Source organism: Orcinus orca, chromosome 6 (assembly GCF_937001465.1).
Source record: "Orcinus orca chromosome 6, mOrcOrc1.1, whole genome shotgun sequence".
NCBI classification, from domain to species: Eukaryota; Metazoa; Chordata; class Mammalia; order Artiodactyla; family Delphinidae; genus Orcinus; species Orcinus orca.
Genome location: NC_064564.1, coordinates 50,726,084 through 50,747,078, shown reverse-complemented (window position 1 = coordinate 50,747,078; position 20,995 = coordinate 50,726,084). Strand labels below are relative to the sequence as shown.

The 20,995-nt window shown below is 41.5% G+C and overlaps 1 protein-coding gene across 1 annotated transcript in view; it reads right to left on the bottom strand.

The window, feature by feature from the left end:
- The window catches only part of KLHL9 (kelch like family member 9), a 153,676-nt gene that overhangs the window by 126,917 nt on the left and 5,764 nt on the right, over positions 1–20,995 (bottom strand). The gene's annotated exons all lie outside the window — the stretch shown is intronic.

Sequence of the window (20,995 nt, the reverse complement as noted above, 5' to 3'; positions counted from 1 at the left end):
CTATCATTTCTGCTCTCATCATGCCCTGAATTGAATGAATTTGTCCAGTGTTTTCAGGAATATTAAGCAACATGATGTTCTACTCTACAGGCACTTGTTCCTCACAGATGCCCATGCTGATCTATCTATTTAAATATTTATTTATTTAACTATTTATAAAGATTACAATTATTTTTGTTCATACAATATTATGTGCACATTTACACTGTAGTTTCAGAGAAAAAATACATTCTTTGTATTTAGTCAATTTATTATTTTCTTTGTTCATTAAATTCTTTCTATAGAAAACTTCTGGTATTAGTTTCGTCTTTAAAAAAGAAAACCAAGGCTGAATGTGCAATCTGATTAAACAATTGATGGTACAATTCATTTATCCATCAGTATTATATTCAAGTTAGAAGTAAAATAGACTTCCCCTAAGCCAGGTTGTATCCCTCCAGATATAGAGGTAAACACAACAAATACAGCTCCTGCTCTCTTGTATCTTTGATTTTTGTAGGGAAAATAACCTAAAGACAGTATAAATAATATTTATTACATTTAAAATTAATACTAATTAATGTTAGAAATTAATATCAGTTAGATTTACTGCTATAATGAGAAGGTAAAAAATTGACTTCTCTCTGCAGAAGGTACATCAGTCCATGTGAGGATATAAACACAAAAGTTGTACATATTCTCTGTAGTTGGCTGGTAGACATCTAACTACAAATGTCTGTTGGATATCTGAGTTTGCAATTTACAAGCAATTCCATTAATTGGAAGGCATAGGAACAGAAGAGGTCAAATGAGAAGAGAGTATAGAATGAGAAAAGGACTTAAATTGAGTCCTATGGGGCTTCCCTGGTGGTGCAGTAGTTAAGAATCTGTCTGCCAACGCAGGGGACACAGGTTCAAGCCCTGGTCCGGGAAGATCCCACATGCTGCAGAGCAACTAAGCCCATGAGCCACAACTACTGAAGCCTGCATGCCTAGAGTCCGTGCTCTGCAATGAGAAGCCACAGCAGTGAGAAGCCTGTGCACCGCAACAAAGAGTAGCCCCCGCTCGCCGCAACTAGAGAAAAGCCTGCGCGCAGCAACAAAGACCCAATGCAGCCTAAATAAATAAATTTTAAAAAAGAAATAAAATGAGTCCTATGACTTCCAACCTTAAAAGGGAGGGAACACCACAAAGGAAGCAGAGGTGGAGTGGCCATATGATAACAGAGGAGAGAGGACGGTGATAAGACCATGTTTACAAACTGAGACTGCTTAGAAGACTCAATGCGTTTGTAAAAAGTATGGATGGAAGTTGTCCCTTACATTGGAAAACAGGTGGCACTGGCGACCTTAGTGAGAGCCTGTTTGGTAGAATTAATCAGCAGAAACCATCATGGAGAAGGTGGAAGGGTGAATAAGAGAAGGGAATGACAGTTTGTATAGAAAATTGGTTTGAGAGGTTTTCCTTAGGAAGTGGAGGAGAGAAATAGGGTGGGACCTAGAATGGAAGTGGCTTATTTTTTCTTGGCGTGGTTTTCCCTTTTTTGAAATATTTTTGTCTCTGAAGAGACTCGATGGATTTGATGTATTGACAACTCATATCAACATGTTTAATATTTGATATACTATAAATCATGACATATTTAATTACTTACAATGATTTACCATCAGTTTGATTAATAGGATGTTGAATGTCACTAAGCTGCTCTGTAGATTGAAATCATCCACTACATGGGAAACAGATGGCACTGACCTTACTGAGAGCTGATTTGGTGGGATTAATCAGCAGAACCCATACTGGAGTAGGTGGAGGGTAACAAGAGAAGAGAAGAGCTCCCACTGTCATTGTTTCACCTGGGGAGTCACTTTACTTCTTTCACTCTCATCATAGTCAGAGTTGCATTTGTTTTCCTTTTGCCTCAGTGCATCCAATGCAATGACAGCTTTCTATGAAAGGTGAATGGAGAAAGAAAATAAAAAATGTGTAACGAAAATTATGGAAAATAATGGTATGGCCCCTTTATGTTTCTATTTTTACTTCTCTATTTTGGTTTCTGTTTCAAGATGAAACATAAAATAATTCAGAAGCAGCAAGACAACCATTGCCCAGAATAATACTAAATGAGAAAGAATTTATACAATTATAAAGACTCAAATCAGGAAAGCAAAGAAGTCTAATTTTACCTAGCATCATATGCCATACATCTTCACTGCTTGGCGTCTTCATTGTGAGATGGAGAGTAATGAACCAAGAGGCTCAGTAGAAATGTACTAAATAATCTAATGATGCCTATTAATTGCTTTAATACAAGGTTCTTTTGGGAGGTCAGGAGAAGCTTCTGAAGAGAGGTCTGATGGAAAATCTGAAAATATTATTTGTTACTATTTATACCTTTTGTAATTATTATGTACTCTGTGCTAATGATGATACAATAGTGAACAAGACGTAGACCTTTCTCCCATGGTGGTTACTTATTGAGTAGGTCTAAGAAATGATTTTCAAGAAGACCAATCCAGAAGGATAAGGCAGCGTGGCTGACGTATAAAATAAAGAGGGCAAAAACAGAGACCAGGTCATAATTAAAATGCCATTCTTAGAAAGAACATTATTTACATTAAGTTTGACTTTAACAAAAAGACTTTCCTCATTTGAAAGAACTGAATCCACTTTTTGAAACATCTGAAATTTTGACGGTCACAGCCCAGGGGCACAGGCTCACTAAAAGACTGAGACCTAATCATAGGATTACAGAATACTTCCCCTCCCCATACCTACCATCACATCAACAGGATCCCTGTATAACAGGGGATTACAACAGAAAAGAACTGCACGTGTATGATTTTATATAAGAATTCTCTAGGGAAACCACATGACAACAGGGGAGAAAAAAAATCATTAACAAAAGAGGAAGTTTTAGCTTCTGACTTCTACAGCTATGGCAAACAGTAAACACATCCCAACTCCTAGCAAGATAAATATAAAACCTCATTCTAAAGGCCAGATTACATCAGTTACTTTTACCTAGTACATCACGTCCAACTTTCAATAGAAATTTACAAGTCTTACTAAAAGGTGAATAACACAGTTTGAAGAGAAGGAGCAAGCATCAGACCTAGACTCAGATATAGTAGATTTTGGAATTATCAGGACAGGAATTTAAAGTGACAGTGATTAATATGCTAAGGTGTCTAATGTATTCATGTAGTAGTTATCTACTTTATCTCAGTCATACTATGTATGGTGTTTAAAATAGTTTTGTTCATATGATATCATGTTCACATTTATAATATACTCAAATGTAACAAAGTATATTCAACTTCATCTTTTCTCAAATTACTTTCTTCTTTAGTTGATGAAATTCTTCCCCAGAAGACATCTTGGATTTGTTTATTCTTAAAAAAGAAATAGCTTAAATATGCAACCAATATTGAAAAACTATGATGAATTCACCTAGCTCATTCATTTTTTCCAGTCAGTTATGTTTTAAAACTTCATACTTCTATGTCGGATTATGTGATCGTTCTGAGAATACAAAGTTGAATACAAAAGTTGAGAAAATAAAAAGTCTTTTCCTTTGGAGCTTTCAGTTTGGGAAAGAAAGAGATGAAAAAATAGTAATCATAATCAATGAATTTCAATTATGTCTCATGTTACAACGATAAGTAGAGGACAAGGGATTCTCTCACCAGAAACAGAAGGGAGGGATGTCAAGAAGGGGAAAAACAGATGTAGTCTATAAAGTGCCCAAGAAACATCTAAAAGCAGACTTCCCATTGATAGATGAACATGTGGATCTGGAAACTACAACAATGTACATCCTGGATATATTAATTTGCAACTGTTTGTTGCCTATTTGGAAATCAGGACATGGTAACAGATGTCCTTCCTTAGGAGTAGACGGGTAGAATGAGAAGATGACCTAAAGCTTCTGAAAACCTTCAACTTTTATGACTGAGACAGAGAAGAAAAGCCTGGAAAGGGCACAGAGATGGAGTAGTCAGTGCACTTAGGAGTCAACCAGGGAAGAACGATCTTCAGAAAGCATTGAAGAAGAAGTCCCTCTTCTTAGGAGCAAAGCTATTATGTGATATCTTCACTCTTATCCTGACCAATTCTGTTAGGGTAGCTGAATTGAGGAAAGATGTCAGGTCAGCCTCCTACCTAACCAGTCAGCCCAGAAGGCTCTGTGTCTTTCAACTGAGCAAATCCTGGTATCTTTCACCCGGGCTATCTCAGTATCTTTCAAATGGGGAGGGGGGCACTTTATTCCCAGTGTCTTTCAAACAGGCTCCGAAGTTTCTTTCAGTTGGGGGCACACCCCCTGAGGATCCTTCAATTGAGGGGCAGGTATCTGGTATATACTGCCAAATAAAACTCAGGATCATCAACCAAGAATTGGGAGATTCAAGAACCAGGAGACACTCACCCAGATTCATCTGGACTCTCCAGGAAGGTGGATGGGCACAAGAGGCGCTACTGGTACCAACGCTCCATATCCTCATAGAGCTGAGGTGAAGGAAAGAAGTCTGTTCTGGGTCCCTTCCTTGTTCGCCAAAGCTGTCCACTGAAAATAACACACAGCACGAGGGCTGTGACTTCAGCTTTTCTTGAGGGGCAGGGATGTGGTGAGCGTGCCCTCAGGCAGGGAGTCCAGGTTAGGAAGGAGACTCTGTCACTCTAGAGGAGAGGGTGTGACTAGATGTGATCTCTCCCTTGTGAGTGAGGTGTTGCTGAGAAAATACAATTCTCTTGGAATTAGGACCTCCACACCCATATTCTCCTGAAAAGAACCAGTATTCCTGGGGATACTGGACCAGCCTGTGGAGGACTATAGGTCTCCAGTAAGAAAATGGCAGAAAGAAAGGGCAAGGGCTATAATAGTCCTGACCTTGTGGTCCCCCTGCAGCATAACCACATAGACATGAAGGAACATGTTCTAGAAGGAAAGGAAACATGGGAGAAGCTCATGGACTCATAGTAATCAGCCTGTGCTGTGAATCAGGCAGTAAATAAAACCCATCTTTTGGAGCTCTGAGCACATTGCTGAGTTGAGGGCATGAACTTAGTTTCACTGCGGTCCAGGTGAAGTGCTGAACTTCTGGACTTCCGGTCTCTCTGCTGATGGCACTGGTGATGCTCTGCTCTGTTCCCCCACATTTTATCCATTAGTGAATGTCGTCTTAATTTCTTCCTCCAATCATTTCCCATATTCATGTAAGTTGGTAGCATAAGATAGGTTTTTGTTACCTTGAATCCACAGAGCCATTAGCTCTGTGTTTTCCACAGAGGACTCCCTGAAATGTTTGTAATTCAATCACTATCTGGTGCAGGGGCCATAACTCTCAAGGGTCTTGTCTATCACACATCTCATAAATTTATGGTGAGAAATAATGGAGCAACCTACATGAATTACTGGGGATAATTAAATGTGTTTATTTTATAATTATTAGAATTATTAATTTTATTGATCACTAGGATCTCAAAAGTAATTGCCAGTTGATAATTTCATTTTATTTGTTGTATAAAATAATCAGAATATTTGTTATTTGGCCAACTCATCTCCACATTGGAAGTGGATGATAAATTACTGAAAACATAGAGAATTTGTAACAGCGAGGTATGAGACAAGTGAACATTAGTGTGTTAGAAGTAAAGTATAGGGCTTTCTAGAAAATAAGTGATGGTTCAATACATGTGATTTGCACAGGTGTCTATGGTGTGGATAGGGAGGTGGAGTTTGGAATCTGACATATTAGGTTTTGAAACCTGGATCTGCCATTTACTTATTAGATTGTTTTATTTATATGAACTCTTAGCAGGTGGCTCTTTGGAAATGAGAATATTAACAAGTCAGTTTCAACTATGTTGGAAGGATTAAATGAGTCCCTCAGAAAAAGCAAAGGAATTTGTAGCTGGTATCATCATCATTTTTGATAAAGACTAAAGTCTGTGGAATCTGTCTGGTAGGTCCTTGGTGATCTTGTTCACAGCAGCATTGTAACACTTAATTAGTAATCAATTCAGGATGAATGTGCCATAGTAAATGAAGGCAGCATCAAGGAATGTGTTCTTTATCCTCAAATAAATGTTGGGAATGAAAAATATTCTAATGAACCCCTGCCATAACCACAATACCTTGGGATCTTATCACCAGACTGAATGTTTGTATGTACCCAAAATTCATACATGGAAACTCTAACCCTCAATGTGATGGTATTAGGAAGCGGGGGTGTTTGGGAGGTCATTAGGATTAGATGAAGTTAGGAGGCTGGAGCCCTCATGAATGGAATTAATGCCTTCATGAGACTCACAAGACAGCTTGCTTCCTCTCTCCGCTCTCCACCACGTGAGGATACAAAGAGAAGCTGGCAGTGTGCAACCCAGAAGAGGATTCTCACCAGAACTCAACCTTGCTGGCATGCTGATCTCAGACTTCCAGGCTCTGGAACTGTGACAAATAAATTTCTGCCCTTTATAAGCCACCCAGTCTCTGGTACCTTGTTAGAACAGCCTGAACTAAGACACACAGCATCATTCAGTTAGCTCCTAGAATACACTAGTTGAGGTTGTGCCTAAATAGTTCAAGTTTAAATCATACATGACCGAGATGAAATTGTCACGTACAGTTATTCTCAATCCCTTTCTTGAAAAGAAGAACTGATATCTGTGCTCACAGGTTAAAAATCATAGAAGGTTAATCAAAGAGAGACAGGAACCATGGCCCATCTAAAAGATATGAGTATTAATGCGAGAAAGGAAATGGCAAGAAGTAGACTGAGGCTACAAGAAAGAGTACACTGGTGTTTGGTTCCTTCCAAGGCATAATCCCAAATAAGTTTGTAAAATTATTCTTATTCTAGTTTTTGAAAATATTTTGGAGGCCACTTAACCAACTGTTCCCTAACTATGTCTTGGTGTAAATATTTGCAGCAACCATTCCTTTAATCAGTAAACAGTCAGAAAAAGGGGCAATGAAATTTGCCAATTTGCTGAACTTCATTTACCAGTGAAAGTCAGTGATGCTCAATACCTTGAGAGTCAAAATATTTTTCATAATCTCAGTTTTCCTTTCAACTTTTTAGAAATAAATTTATTTATTTATTTATTTATTTATTATTTATTTTTGGCTGCATTGGGTCTTTGGTGGCTTCTCTTGTTGTGGAGCACAGGTTCTAGGAGCGCAGGCTTCAGTAGTTGTGGCATGTGGGCTCAGTAGTTGTGGCTTGCAGGCTCTAGAGCACAGGCTCAGTAGTTGTGGTGCATGGACTTAGTTACTCCATGGCATGTGGGATCTTCCCAGACCAGGGCTTGAACCCGTGTCCCCTGCATTGGCAGGCGGATTCTTAACCACAGCACCACCAGGGAAGTTCTCAACTTGTTTTTTTTAATTAATTTTTATTGGAGTATAGTTGCTTTACAATGTTTTGTTAGTTTCTGCTGTACAGCAAAGGGAATCATTTATATGTATACATTATATCCCCTCTTTTTTAGATTTCCTTCCCATTAAGGTCACCACAGAGCATTGAGTAGAGTTTCCTGTGCTATACAGTAGGTTCTCATTAGTTATCTATTTTACACATAGTAGTGTGTATATGTCAATCTCAATCTCCCAATTTACCCCTTCCCCTTCCCCCCTGGGTATCCATAAGTTTGTGTCTCTATTTCAGCTTTGCAAATAAGTTCATCTGTACCATTTTTCTAGATCCCACGTATAAGCAATATTATACGATATTTTTCTCCTGACTTACTTCACTCGGTATGACAGTCTCTAGATCTATCCACGCCTCTGCAAATGGCACTATTTTGTTCCTTTTTATGGCTGAGTAAATATTCCATTGTATATGTGTACCACATCTTCTTTACCCATTCCTCTGTTGATGGACATTTAGGTTGCTTCCATGTCCTGGTTATTGTAAATAGTGATGCAATGAACATTGGGATGCATGTATCTTTTGGAATTATGGTTTTCTCTGGGTATATGCCTAGGAGTGGGATTGCTGGGTCATATGTATGGTAGTTATATTTTTAGTTTTTTATGGAACCTCCATACTGTTCTCCATAGTGGCTGTACCAATTTACATTCCTACCAACAGTGTAGGAGGGTTCCCTTTTCTCCATATCCTCTCCAGCATTTATTGTTTGTAGATGTTTTGATGATGGCCATTGTGACCAGTGTGATGTGATACCTCATTGTAGTTTTGATTTGCATTTCTCCAATAATTAATGATGTTGAGCATCTTTTCATGTGTTTGTTGGGCATCTGTATGTGTTTTTTGGAGAAATGTCTATTTAGATCTTCCTCCCACTTTTTGATTGGGTTGTTTTGTTTTTGATACACTGAGCTGCATGAGCTGTTTGTATATTTTGGAGATTAATCCCTTGTTGGTTGCTTCGTTTGCAAATATTTTCTCCCACTCTGAGGGGTTTTTGTTTTGTTTATGTTTTCCTTTGCTATGCAAAAGCTTTTAAGTTTACTTAGATCCCATTTGCTTATTTTTGTTTTAATTTTCATTACTCTAGGAGGTGGATCAAAAAAGATCTTGTTGCGATTTATGTTGAAGAGTATTCTGCCTATGTTTTCCTCAGAGTTCTACAGTGTCTGGCCTTACATTTAGGTCTTTGATCAATTTTGAGTTTACTTTTGTGTATGGTGTTGGGGAATATGGTTCTTCTTTTCCAATTTGTATTCCTTTTATTTCTTTTTCTTCTCTGATTGCTGTGGCTAGGACTTCTAAAACTATGTGGAATAACAGTGGCAAGAGTGGATATCCTTGCCTTGTTCCTGATCTGAAAGGAAATGCTTTCAGTTTTTCACCATTGAGAATGATGTTTGCTGTGGGTTTGTCATATATGGACTTTATTATGTTGAGGTAGGTTCCCTCTATGCCCACTTTCTGGAGAGTTTTTATCATAAATGGGTGTTGAATTTTGCCAAAAGCTTTTTCTCCATCTCTTTAGATGATCATATGGTTTTTATTCTTTAATTTGTTAATATGGTATATCACATTGATTGATTTGTGTATATTGAAGAACCTTTTTGCATCCCTGGGATAAATCCCACTTGATCATGGTGTATGAACCTTTAAATTTGTTGTTGGATTCTGTTTGCTAGTATTTTGTTGAGGATTTTTGTGTCTATGTTCATCAGTGATATTGGCCTGTAATTTTCTTTTTTTGTGATATCTTTGTCTGGTTTTGGTATCAAGGTGATAATGGCCTCATAGAATGAGCTTGGGAGTGTTCCTTCCTCTGTGATTTTTTGGGAGAGTTTGAGAAGGATAGGTGTTAGCTCTTCTCTAAATGTTTGATAGAATTCACCTGTGAAGCCATCTGGTCTTAGACTTCTGTTTGTTGGAAGATTTTGTTTGTTTGTTTGTTTTTTTGGCTGCATTGGGTCTTTGTTGCTGTGCGTGGGCTTTCTCTAGTCGCGGCAAGTGGGGGCTCCTCTGCCTTGAGGTACGTGGGCTTCTCATTGCAGTGGTTTCTCCTGTTACAGAGCACAGGCTCTAGGCACGCAGGCTTCAGTAGTTGCAGCATGCAGGCTGTAGAGTACGCAGGCTTCAGTAGTCGCAGCACACGAGCTCTAGGGTGTGCGGTCTTCAGCAGTCATGGCGCACGGGCTCAGTAGTTGTGGCGCACCAGCTTAGTTGTTCCACAGCATGTGGAATCTGCCAGAACCAGGGATTAAACTCATGTCCTCTGCATTGGCAGGCTGATCCTTAACCACTGTGCCACCAGGGAAGTTCCTGTTGAAAGATTTTTAATCACAGTTTCAATTTCATTACTTGTGATTGGTCTGTTCACATTTTCTATTTCTTCCTGGTTCAGTCTTAGAAGGTTATACCTTTCTAAGAATTTATCCAATTCTTCCAGGTTGTCCATATTATTGGCATATAGCTGTTTGTAGTATTCTCTTATGATCCTTTGTCTTCCTGCAGTGTCAGTTGCAACTTCTTTTTCATTTCTAATTTTACTGATTTGAGTCCTCTCCCTTTTTTTCTTGATGAATCTGGCTAAAGGTTTATCAATTTTGTTTATCTTCTCTAAGAACCAGCTTTTAGTTTCATTGATCTTTGCTATTGTTTCCTTCATTTCTATTTCATTTATTTCTGTTCTGATCTTTCCTTCTACTAGCTTTGGGTTTTGTTTGTTCTTCTTTCTCTAGTTGCTTTAGGTGTAAGGTTAGGTTGTTTATGTGAGATATTTCTTATTTCTTGATGTGGGACTGTATTGCTATAAACTTCCCTCTTAGAACTGCTTTTGCTTCATCCCATTGGTATTGGGTCATCATGTTTTCATTATCATTTGTTTCTAGGTATTTTTTGATTTCCTCTTTGATTTCTTCAGTGATCCATTGGTTATTTAGTAGTATATTGTTTAGCCTCCATGTGTTCGTGTTTTTTACTGCTTTTTTCCTGTAACTGATTTTTCTTTCTTTTTTTAAATACATCTTTATTGGAGTATAATTGCTTCACAATACCATGTTAGTTTCTGTTGCACAACAAAGCATTTCAGCCATATGCATACACATGTCCCCATATCCCCTCCCTCTTGAGCCTCCCTCCCATCCTCCCTATCCCACCCCTCTAGGTCATAGCAAAGCACCAAGCCAATCTCCCTGTGCTATGCTGCTGTTTCCCACCAGCCAACTATTTTATATTCAGTAGTGTATATATGTTGATGCTACTCTCACTTCGCCCCAGCTTCACCCTCCCACCCTGTGTCATCAAGTCCATGCTCTATGTCTACCTCTTTATTCCTGCCCTGCAACTAGGTTCATCAGTACCATTTTTTTTTTTTAGATTCCATATATATGCGTTAGCATACAGTATTTGTTTTTCTCTTTCTGACTTACTTCACTCTGTATGACAGACTCTAGGTCCATCCACCTCACTACAAATAACTCAATTTCATTTCTTTTTATGGCTGAGTAATATTCCATTGTATATATGTGCCACATCTTCTTTATCCATTCATCTGTCGATGGACATTTAGGTTGGTTCCATGTCCTGGCTAGTGTAAACAGTGCTGCAATGAACATTGTGGTGCATGTCTCTTTTTGAATTATGGTTTTCTCAGGGTATATGCCCAGTAGTGGGATTGCTGGGTCATATGGTAGTTCTATTTTTAGTTTTTTTAGGAACCTACATACTGTTTTCCACAGTGGTTGTATCAATTTACATTCCCACCAGCAGTGTAGGAGGGTTCCCCCTGTAATTTATTTCTAATCTCATAGCATTGTGGTCAGAAAAGATGCTTGATATGATTTCAATTTTCTTAAATTTACCAAGGCTTGATTTATGACCCAAGATTTGGTCTATCCTGGAGAATGGTCCATGAGCACTTGAGAAGAAAGTGTATTCTGCTGCTTTCAGATGGAATGTCCAATAAAAATTAATTCTATCTGGTCTAATGTGTTACTTAAGGCTTGTGTTTCCTTACTAATTTTCTGTCTGGATGATCTTTCCATTGGTGAAGTGGGGTGTTAAAGTCCCCCACCATTATTGTGTTACTGTCAACTTCCCCTTTTTTGGCTGTTAGCATTTGCCTTATGTATTGAGGTGCTCCTATGTTGGGTGCATAAATACTTATAATTGTTATATCTTCTTCTTGGATTGATCCATTGATCATTATGTAGTGTCCTTCCTTGTCTCTTGTAAGAGTCTTTATTTTAAAGTCTATTTTATCTGATATGAGTATTGCTACTCCAGCTTTCTTTTGATTTCCATTAGCATGGAATATCTTCTGCTCTGTGGCAGAGATTACCACCATTCTTTCTTCCAGGTCACTTATCTGTTCTTCTGCCTCAATTATTCTGCTATTGATTCCTTCTAGTGTATTTTTCATTTTGGTAATTGTCTTGTTCATCTCTGTTTGTATGTTATTTAGTTCTTCTACGTCTTTGTTAAACTTTTCTTTTATGTTCTTGATCCGTGCCTCCATTCTGTTTCAGAGATTTTGGATCATCTTTACTATCATGACTCTGAATTCTTTTTCAGATAGATTGCTTATCTCTTCTTCATTTAGTTGTTCTTGTTTTTATCTTGCTCCTTCATCTGCAACATATTTCTTTGTCGCCTCATTCTGTCAAACTTACTGTGTTGTGGTCCCCTTTCCACAGGTTGCAGGACTGCAGTTCCTCTTGCTTCTGGAGTCTGCCCCCTGGTGGGTGAGTTTGGTCCAGAGGCTTGTGCTGTTATCCCCTTGATGGGGGTTTGATTGGTGTTGTGGTGATCAGATCCTACCCTAGATATGGAGCAGGCCTCCTCTTTGCTTTGTGGTTGTCACTGCCTTGTCAGGGGTGAGGTCTGCTCCCTAGTTGTTGTAGTAGAGGTCCCCAGATCTGTTTCTTAGCTGTGATTCTGATCTGTGGTATGAGGTAGGTGGGACTGGAGTACTCCCACTTGGAGGGAAGCCACTGAGTTTTCCTCCTTTGGAGCTGTTTACCTGTGAATGTGCTCTGTTGTGTCCCCTTTTGCCTGTTGTGCGGGCTCACAAAGTATATTGTTGTTGGCACCGCTCTCGGTCCCGCCTTAACCGTGAGTATGCCAGAACTTGGCCCTGGTGACTCTTAGGCATTGGTTTCACCTGCCCACTGGAGCAGGTCCACTGAGGTTAGGTCCCAGTACTATAGTGGTCATGCACCTGGACCCGCTGTGGGAGCTATGGAGGCAGCTTGAACTCTGGTCTGCCCCTACCCCCAATGTGTACATGCCCACAGAGCCCACAGCTGCTAACTCCAGACCCATCCCAGCTGCAGGAGCACTTGTCCTTTCAGCTGTTTTGCAGGCGCTGAATTTAGGAAGCTGGTAGTGGAAGTGTAACTCTGCAGTTCACACAGCCACGAGGAGAGATTTCAGCTCTTCTTCATTAGTCACATAGCCCTGGGGCTCAGCTGTGGTTTCAGTCCCTCCTCTGGGCTAATTTCCTAGTGAGAGGAGCTATCTATGCCCTCCTGGGACAGCAGGGTGGGTCCCGGCACCCACTGGCAGATTTCCTAGTAGTGAGAGGTTTCTGCGTGCTCCCGGGATGGCGGGACAGATCCTGGCACCTGCTGATGAATTTCCTAGTGGGGGGAGTTATCTGCACCCTCCCAGGGCAGTGGAGCAGGTCCCAGCACCCACTGACAGATTTTCTAGTAGGGAGAGCTATCCATGCCCTCCTGGGACAGCAGGGTGGGTTCCAGCACCCACTGATGGATTTCCCAGTTGTGGAAGCTTTCTACACCTTGCTGGGACAGTGGGGCAGGTCCGGGCGCCCACTGACAGCTCTCCTAGCAGGGAAAGCTATCTGTCCCCTCCCAGGACAGTTAGGTGGGTTCTGGCACCCACTGATAGATTTCCCAGTCACGAAAACTATCCGTGCCCTTCCAGGACAGCAGGCAGGTCCTGGGCCCACTGGCAGAATTCCCAGTGGCTGGATCTGTCTGTCAGTGGGGACAGGTTCTGTGGCCCGCTGGCAAAATTCCCAGTAGGGGAATCTGTCTGCACCATTCTGGGTCAGTGGAGCGGGCCCTGCGACCCACTGGCAGAATTTCTAGTTTGGGGAACTGTCTGCACCCTTCCAGGTCAGCAGGGGCAGGGCCTGCAAGAGGCAGCCAGTGCCAGCCTCTGCAGCCCAAGATGGTGGCAGAAATTCGCTCCCATTCCCAGAGCTCCTGTAGGTGGAGTCCTGTTGCCTGGGAGTGCTCACAGGGAAAGGAGATTTTATGGTGGTCCTGCCCCTCTCCTCATGCCTCTCCCAATAATGGTGCCTTGCCTCTCTGGAGGGCCCAGGCTTCTTCCTAATACACCCTCAGTTGCCACAGCCTGAACTGTTCAGGCTGTTTCCGCACCTAATCCTGGTCCTCTCCCTGAGACTGAGCTTTGTAGTGTGAGCTTCAGCACCCGACTCCCACCCTCACCAACAGAGGAGTATCTCAGGTTGGGGAGCACAGGGTGGCGGTGCCGACTCTCTGTGCAGGTTACTCTCTGTTTTGCCTTCCACAAACCAGCTGCTGCTCTACCCTTTTTAGGCTCCAAAACTCCCCCCTCCATCCAGTCTAGTTTCTCCGCTGATGAGGAGCCTTCCCAAGGTTCAGGAATCTTTCCTCCTTCACAGCTCCCTCCCCGGGGCGCAGGCCCCATCCTGATTCTTTCTTTTTCTTTTTCCTCTTGTCCTACCCGGTCTTTTCAGATATCTGAGGTCTTCTGTCAGCGCTCAGTAGCTGTTTTGTGTGAATTGTTCCACTTGTAGATGTATTTTTAATGTTCCTGTGGAGGACGTTGAACTCTGCTTCCTACTCCTCCACCATCTTGATCCCCCTCTCAACTTGTTGTAAAGAAAATTAACCTACTTGATTCTAGGACCTAACTTATCTTCATCTATTTTCCTGTTATTCTTTAATAGGCCAGTAAGAAGACATTATCACATTTACATTTAATACACTCAGGGAAAAATATTCTTAAGGCAGTTGGCAATTTACCTCTTTTACTAGTAAACCCACATACACTTTAATCCAAAAGTGGGTGTGTAGGGACTTCCCTGGTGGCACAGTGGTTAAGAGTCCATCTGACAATGCAGGGGACACATGTTCAATCCCTGGTCCGGAAAGATCCCAGATGCCATGGAGCAACCAAGCCCATGAGCCACAACTACTAAGCCTGTGCTGTAGAGCCTGTGAGCCACAACTACTGAGCCCGCATGCCACAACTACTGAAGCCTGCACACCTAGAGCCCATGCTCTGCAACAAGAGAAGCCACCACAATGAGAAGCCCACATATCACAACTAAGAGTAGCCCCCGCTCGCCGCAACTAGAGAAAGCCCGCACGCAGCAGCAAAGACCCAACACAGCCAAAAGTAAATAAATACATTTACAAAAACCCAAAAAACAAAAGTGGATGTGTAATATGTACTATGCATATTAATAAAGAAAGGATATCCTGATGAATGCAGACTCATTAACATTTAAACGTTAAAAAAAGTTTATACTTTGTAATATATTGAACTGAAGATCTGTTTCTTAGTACAATATATTTCTGAATATGATTAAAATTAATATAAATGTTCAACCATATAAAGATTTAATCTATATGTAACTGTCACAGGTATCAAAGAAAAAATCTCTCTTAATTTGTTGTGTGAGTTTACTATTACATGACGCTAATATTAAATCCTGTCCCCCAATTATGTGTAAGTTCTTACAGATAAGATTAGGTAAATTCCATTTCTCCTAAGCCAAATAGTTGTATTTTTTAATCATTTGGAAGTTAATTCATTTAAAAAGTTATCAAAGTCTATTTACATTTTTCATTAAGCAGATTTTTAACACTGTCAACACTGACAACCATGCTGCATAAAATACATCTGCCTGAGAAGAGAGATGTACGTTTGGTGCATCTCCCTTTCCACTTCCATTCTCACATTTGGAACTTATATCTTAATAAAAGAAAGTATCTCTTACTCATCCCAAGCCTCCCCATCGTTCACTGCCCCGGGGTGAAAAAACTCTGTGACACCACACAGAGGGATAATTTCAGGAGGTTTAGCTTTTGGGAGAGATTCCCTTGATGCAAAGCAGAGAAGGCCTTAGTACAATAAGATGCTTATGCTTTATCAGTACTTCCTCTCTCTGCTGTATCAACATCTTCCTTTTCAAAGACTAGTTTTGTTTTTTTTTGCGGTATGCGGGCCTCTCACTGTTGTGGCCTCTCCCGTTGCGGAGCACAGGCTCCGGACGCACAGGATCAGCGGCCATGGCTCACAGGCCCAGCCACTCCGCGGCATGTGGGATCTTCCTGGACCGGGGCACAAACCCGTGTCCCCTGCATCGGCAGGCAGACTTTCAACCACTGCGCCACCAGGGAAGCCCAAAGGCTAGTTTTGATCAACATTAAATGTGCTTAATTTTCATCTTCTTCATCCTAAACATGACCACCTGTAAGTATTATCTTGCTTCTGTCATTCTGTTCATACACAAAAGTTCTCTGCAATATTTGCCTCTACTTCTTCACATGCACCTCCTTCCTCCAATTGCCATAATTTGGCTTCAACCTCCCTGTTCTCTTAAAACTGCTCAGCCAAAGTTTATAATAAACTATCAATACATGTTACTGAGATCAGAGATCGCTGTCAGGCAGCCTCAGCTGACATCTCAGAAGCATCGGACACTTGTTACCACGCCCTCCATCTTAAGGTCTGATGCTCATCCGGTCTCCATGTCACCACCACCCTCTGCTTTTCTGCCCCTCCTCCTCTCCTTCCTTTGTTGACTGCTCCCTCTCATCTTAGGGAATTGGTGTTCCTCAAAATTCTGTGCTAGTCCCACGCTTCATCCTCTCTGCACATACACTCTCAACCTCCCAAATAGTTCCAAATGTCCTCTCTATGATTGTGACCTCCATATGCATGTCTTTCCCTAGGGTCACATCTCCAAACAAATGTCATTAGCTCCAAACCCTTATATCTACCTGCTTCCCTAGACTATCTCTCCACAACATGTCCAAAATTGACCATGATGCAATTACCTGGCAAACTCCTGCAGACCCCTGGGGTGCCAGCTTACCAACTGCTCTTGCAGAAGCTTTCCCTGATCCATGCAAGCCCACATGCTCCCAAGAACCTGTACTTTCCCTGTCACAGCATTAGCATTGCTTTAATTGAATGCCTAGTTACCCATATCCCCACCAGACTGCAAGCTCTGTGACAGAAGGCAACGCATCTACTCTTTTCATTGTACCTGGCACCCACCACAGTACCAACAAATGGAAGACATATTCACTACTTATTTGTTGAAGTTTAAATTCCATGATTCTACAATATATTTCACTTTAGTTTCTCGAGCCTGCAAATGCTGAAGCTGAATTAAAAAAACCATTAGACATGCTTTCTCTGAGAAAGCATAAGTTAAAGAGAAAAGCTCCAGCTGATATAACCTGCAAATTACAGGCTGAGAATTTGAACAGACTGAATGATAGCAGCCTTTTGTATTAATATAACAAATAGTAACCTGTATAGTCCACCCTTGGCCCAGCCAAGAGAAGCTCTGACTACAGGTCCCTTAACACTGTCAGGGGTCTGCATCTTGAGGCCCCCAAATGCAAACTGTAGTTGAGGGATTGCCTGTGGAACTGTAAAGGAGCAGAGCCCACGTTTCCACCCTTAGAGCAGTACCTGGTACATTAAGGAGAGAAACCCTACAGCACCTGAAGCTCTTTGGAGACAACCAGCATCTAAGAAAGTTTTCTGACCAAAAAATACTATTCACTGCTCTGTGAATAGTATAAATGAGATAAACAGTCCTTTTCCTCATCTTGATTTTGTTTCAGACCACCTTTGATGTTAATGTTTAAGAAACAGATTAGGGCTTCCCTGGTGGCACAGTGGTTGAGAGTCCGCCTGCCGATGCAGGGGACATGGGTTCGTGCCCCAGTCCGGGAAGATCCCACGTGCTGCGGAGTGACTGGGCCCGTGAGCCATGGCCGCTGAGCCTGTGCGTCTGGAGCCTGTGCTCTGCAACAGGAGAGGCCACAACAGTGAGAAGCCCGCGTACCACAAAAAAAAAAAAAAAAAGAAAGAAACAGATTAAATTATACTTTAAAAACAAACAAATAGAGAGAGGACCTTCAAGATGGCAGAGGAGTAAGATCACCTTCCTCCCCACGAATATATCAAAAAATACATCTACATGTGGAACAACTCCTACAGAACACCTACTGAACGCTGGCAGAAGACCTCAGACTTCCCAAAAGGCAAGAAACTCCCCACGTACCTGGGTAGGGCAAAAGAAAAATGTAAAAACAGAGAAAAAAGAATAAGGACAGCACCTGCACCTCTGGGAGGGAGCTGTGGAGGAGGAAAAGTTTCCACACACTAGGAAGTCGCTTCACTGGCGGAGCCGGGGGGCGCGGGTGGGCAGAGGGGAAGCTTTGGAGCCACAGAGGACAGCGCAGCAACAGGGGTGCAGAGGGCAAAGTGGAGAGATTCCCGCACAAAGGATTGGTGCTGACCAGCACTCACCAGCCTGAGAGGCTTGTCTGCACAACCGCCGGGGCAGGTGGGGGCTGGGAGCTGAGGCTCAGGGTACGGAGATGGGATCCCAGGGAGAGGACTGGGGTTGGCTGCGGGAACACAGACTGAAGGGGGCTAAGTGTGCCACAGCTAGCCAGGAGGGAGTCCGGGAAAAAGTCTGGATCTGCCTAAGAGTCAAGAGACAACTGTTTCAGGGTGCGTGAGGACAGGGGATTCAGCACACTGCCTAAACAAGCTCCAGAGATGGGCATGAGCTGCGGCTATCAGCGTGGACACCAGAGACGGGCATGAAATGCTAATGCTGCTGCTGCAGCCACCAAGAAACCTGTGTGCAAGCACAGGTCACTATCCACACCTCCCCTCCCGGGAGCCTGTGTAGCCCGCCACTGCCAGGGTCCTGGGATCCAGGGACAACTTCCCCAGGAGGAGACATGGTGCACCTCAGGCTGTTGCAACGTCACACTGGCCTCTGCCGCTACAGGTTTGCCCCACATTCCATACCTCTCCCTCCCCCTGGCCTGAGTGAGCCAGAGCCCCCAAATCAGCTGTTCCTTTAACCCCCTCCTGTCCGGGTAAAGAACAGATGCCAGAGGGCAACCTACACACAGAGGTGGGGCCAAATCCAAAGCTGAACCCCAGGAGCTGTGTGAACAAAGAAGGGAAAGGGAAATTTTTTCCCAGCAGCCTCAGGAGCAGTGGATTAAATCTACACAATCAACTTGATGTACCCTGCATCTGTGGAATACCTGAATAAACAACAAATCACCCCAAAACTGAGGTGGTAGACTTTGGGAGCAACTGTAGAAATGGGGTTTCCTTTCTGTGTCTAATTTGTTTCTACTTTAATGTTTATCTTAGTTTAGTATTTACAGCTTATTATCATTGGTAGATTTGCTTATTGATTTAGTTGTGCTCTTCCTTTTTTTAATATATATATATTTTTTTTTCCTTTTTCTCTTTTTGTGAATGTGTATACTTCTTTGTGTGATTTTGTCTGTATACATTTGCTTTTAACATTTGTCCTAGGGTTCTGTCTGTCAATTATTTTTTAGCATAGTTTTTAGTGCTTATTATCATTGGTGGATTTGTTTATTGGTTTAGTTGCTCTCTTCTTTTATTTTATTACTTTTTAAAATTTGTTTATTTTAATAACTTTATTTATTTTATTATTTTTTCTTTCTTTCTTTCTTTTTCTTTTCTCCCTTTTCTTCTGAGCAGTGGCTGACAGGGTCTTGGCGCTCTGGCCGGGTGTCAGGCCTGAGTCTCTGAGGTGGGAGAGCCGAATTCAGGACATTGGACCACTAGAGACCTCCTGGCCACATGTAATATCAGTCAGCGAGAGCTCTCCGAGAGATCTCCGTCTCAATGCTAAGACCCAGCTCCACTCAATGACCAGCAAGCTCCAGTGAAGGACACCCCATGCTAAACAACTAGCAAGACAGGAACACAACCACACCCATTAGCAGAGAGGCTGCCTAAAATCATAATAAGTTCACAGATACCCAAAACACACCACCGGATGCAGTCCTGCCTACAAGAAACACGAGATCCAACCTCATGCACCAGAACACAGGCACTAGTCCCCTCCACCAGGAAGCCTACACAACATACTGAACCAACCTCACCCACTGGGGGCAGACCCCCAAAACAACTGGAACTACAAACCTGCAGCCTGTGAAAAGGAGACCCCAAACACAGTAAGTTAAGCAAAATGAGAAGACAGAGAAGTACACAGCAGATGAAGGAGAAAGGTAAAAATCCACCAGATCAAACAAATGAAGAGGAAATAGGCAGTCTACCTGAAAAAGAATTCAGATAATGATAGTAAAGATGATCCAAAATCTTGGAAATAGAATGGAGAAAACACAAGAAACGTTTAATAAGAGCTAGAAGAACTAAAGAGCAAACAAACAATGATGAACAACACAATAAATGAAATTTAAAATTTTCTACAAGGACTCAATAGCAGAATAACTGAGACAGAAGAACGGATAAGTGACCTGGAAGACAAAATAATGGAAATAACTACCGCAGAGCAGAATAAAGAAAAAAGAATGAAAAGAATTGAGGACAGTCTCAGAGACTGCTGGGACAACATTAAATGCACCAACATTAGAATTATAGGGGTCCCAGAAGAAGAAGAGTAAAAGAAAGGGACTGAGAAAATATTTGAAAAGATTATAGTTGAAAATTTCCCTAATAGGAGAAAGAAAATAGTCAATCAGGCCCAGGAGGCACAGAGAGTCCCATACAGGATAAATCCAAGGAGAAACACGCCAAGACACATATTAATCAAACTATCAAAAATTAAATATTAAAGAAAAAATATTAAAAGCAGCAAAGGAAAAGCAACAAATAACATATAAGGGAATCCCCATAAGGTTAACAGCTGATCTTTCAGAAACTCTGCAAGCCAGAAGGGTGTGGCAGGACATATTTAAAGTGATGAAAAGGAAAAACCTACAACGAAGATTACTCTACCCAGCAAGGATCTCATTCAGATTCGACGTAGAAATTAAAACCTTTACAGACAAGCAAAAGCTGAGAGAATTCAGCACCACCAAACCAGCTTTACAACAAATGCTAAAGGAACTTCTTTAGGCAGGAAACACAGAGAAGGAAAAGACCACAATAACAAACCAAAAACAATTTTAAAAATGGTAGTAAGAACATACATATCGATAATTACCTTAAATGTAAATGGATTAAATGCTCCAACCAAAACACATAGACAGGCTGAATGGATATAAGAACAAGACCCATATATATGCTGTCTACAAGAGACCCACTTCAGACCTAGGGACACATACAGACTGAAAGTGAGGGGATGGAAAAAGATATTCCATGTAAATGGAAATCAAAAGAAAGCTGGAGTAGCAATTCTCATATCAGACAAAACAGACTTTAGTTTAAAAAAAGACTATTAGAAGAGACAAAGAAGGACACTACATAATGATCAAGGGATCGATTCAAGAAGATATAACAATTGTAAATATTAATGCAC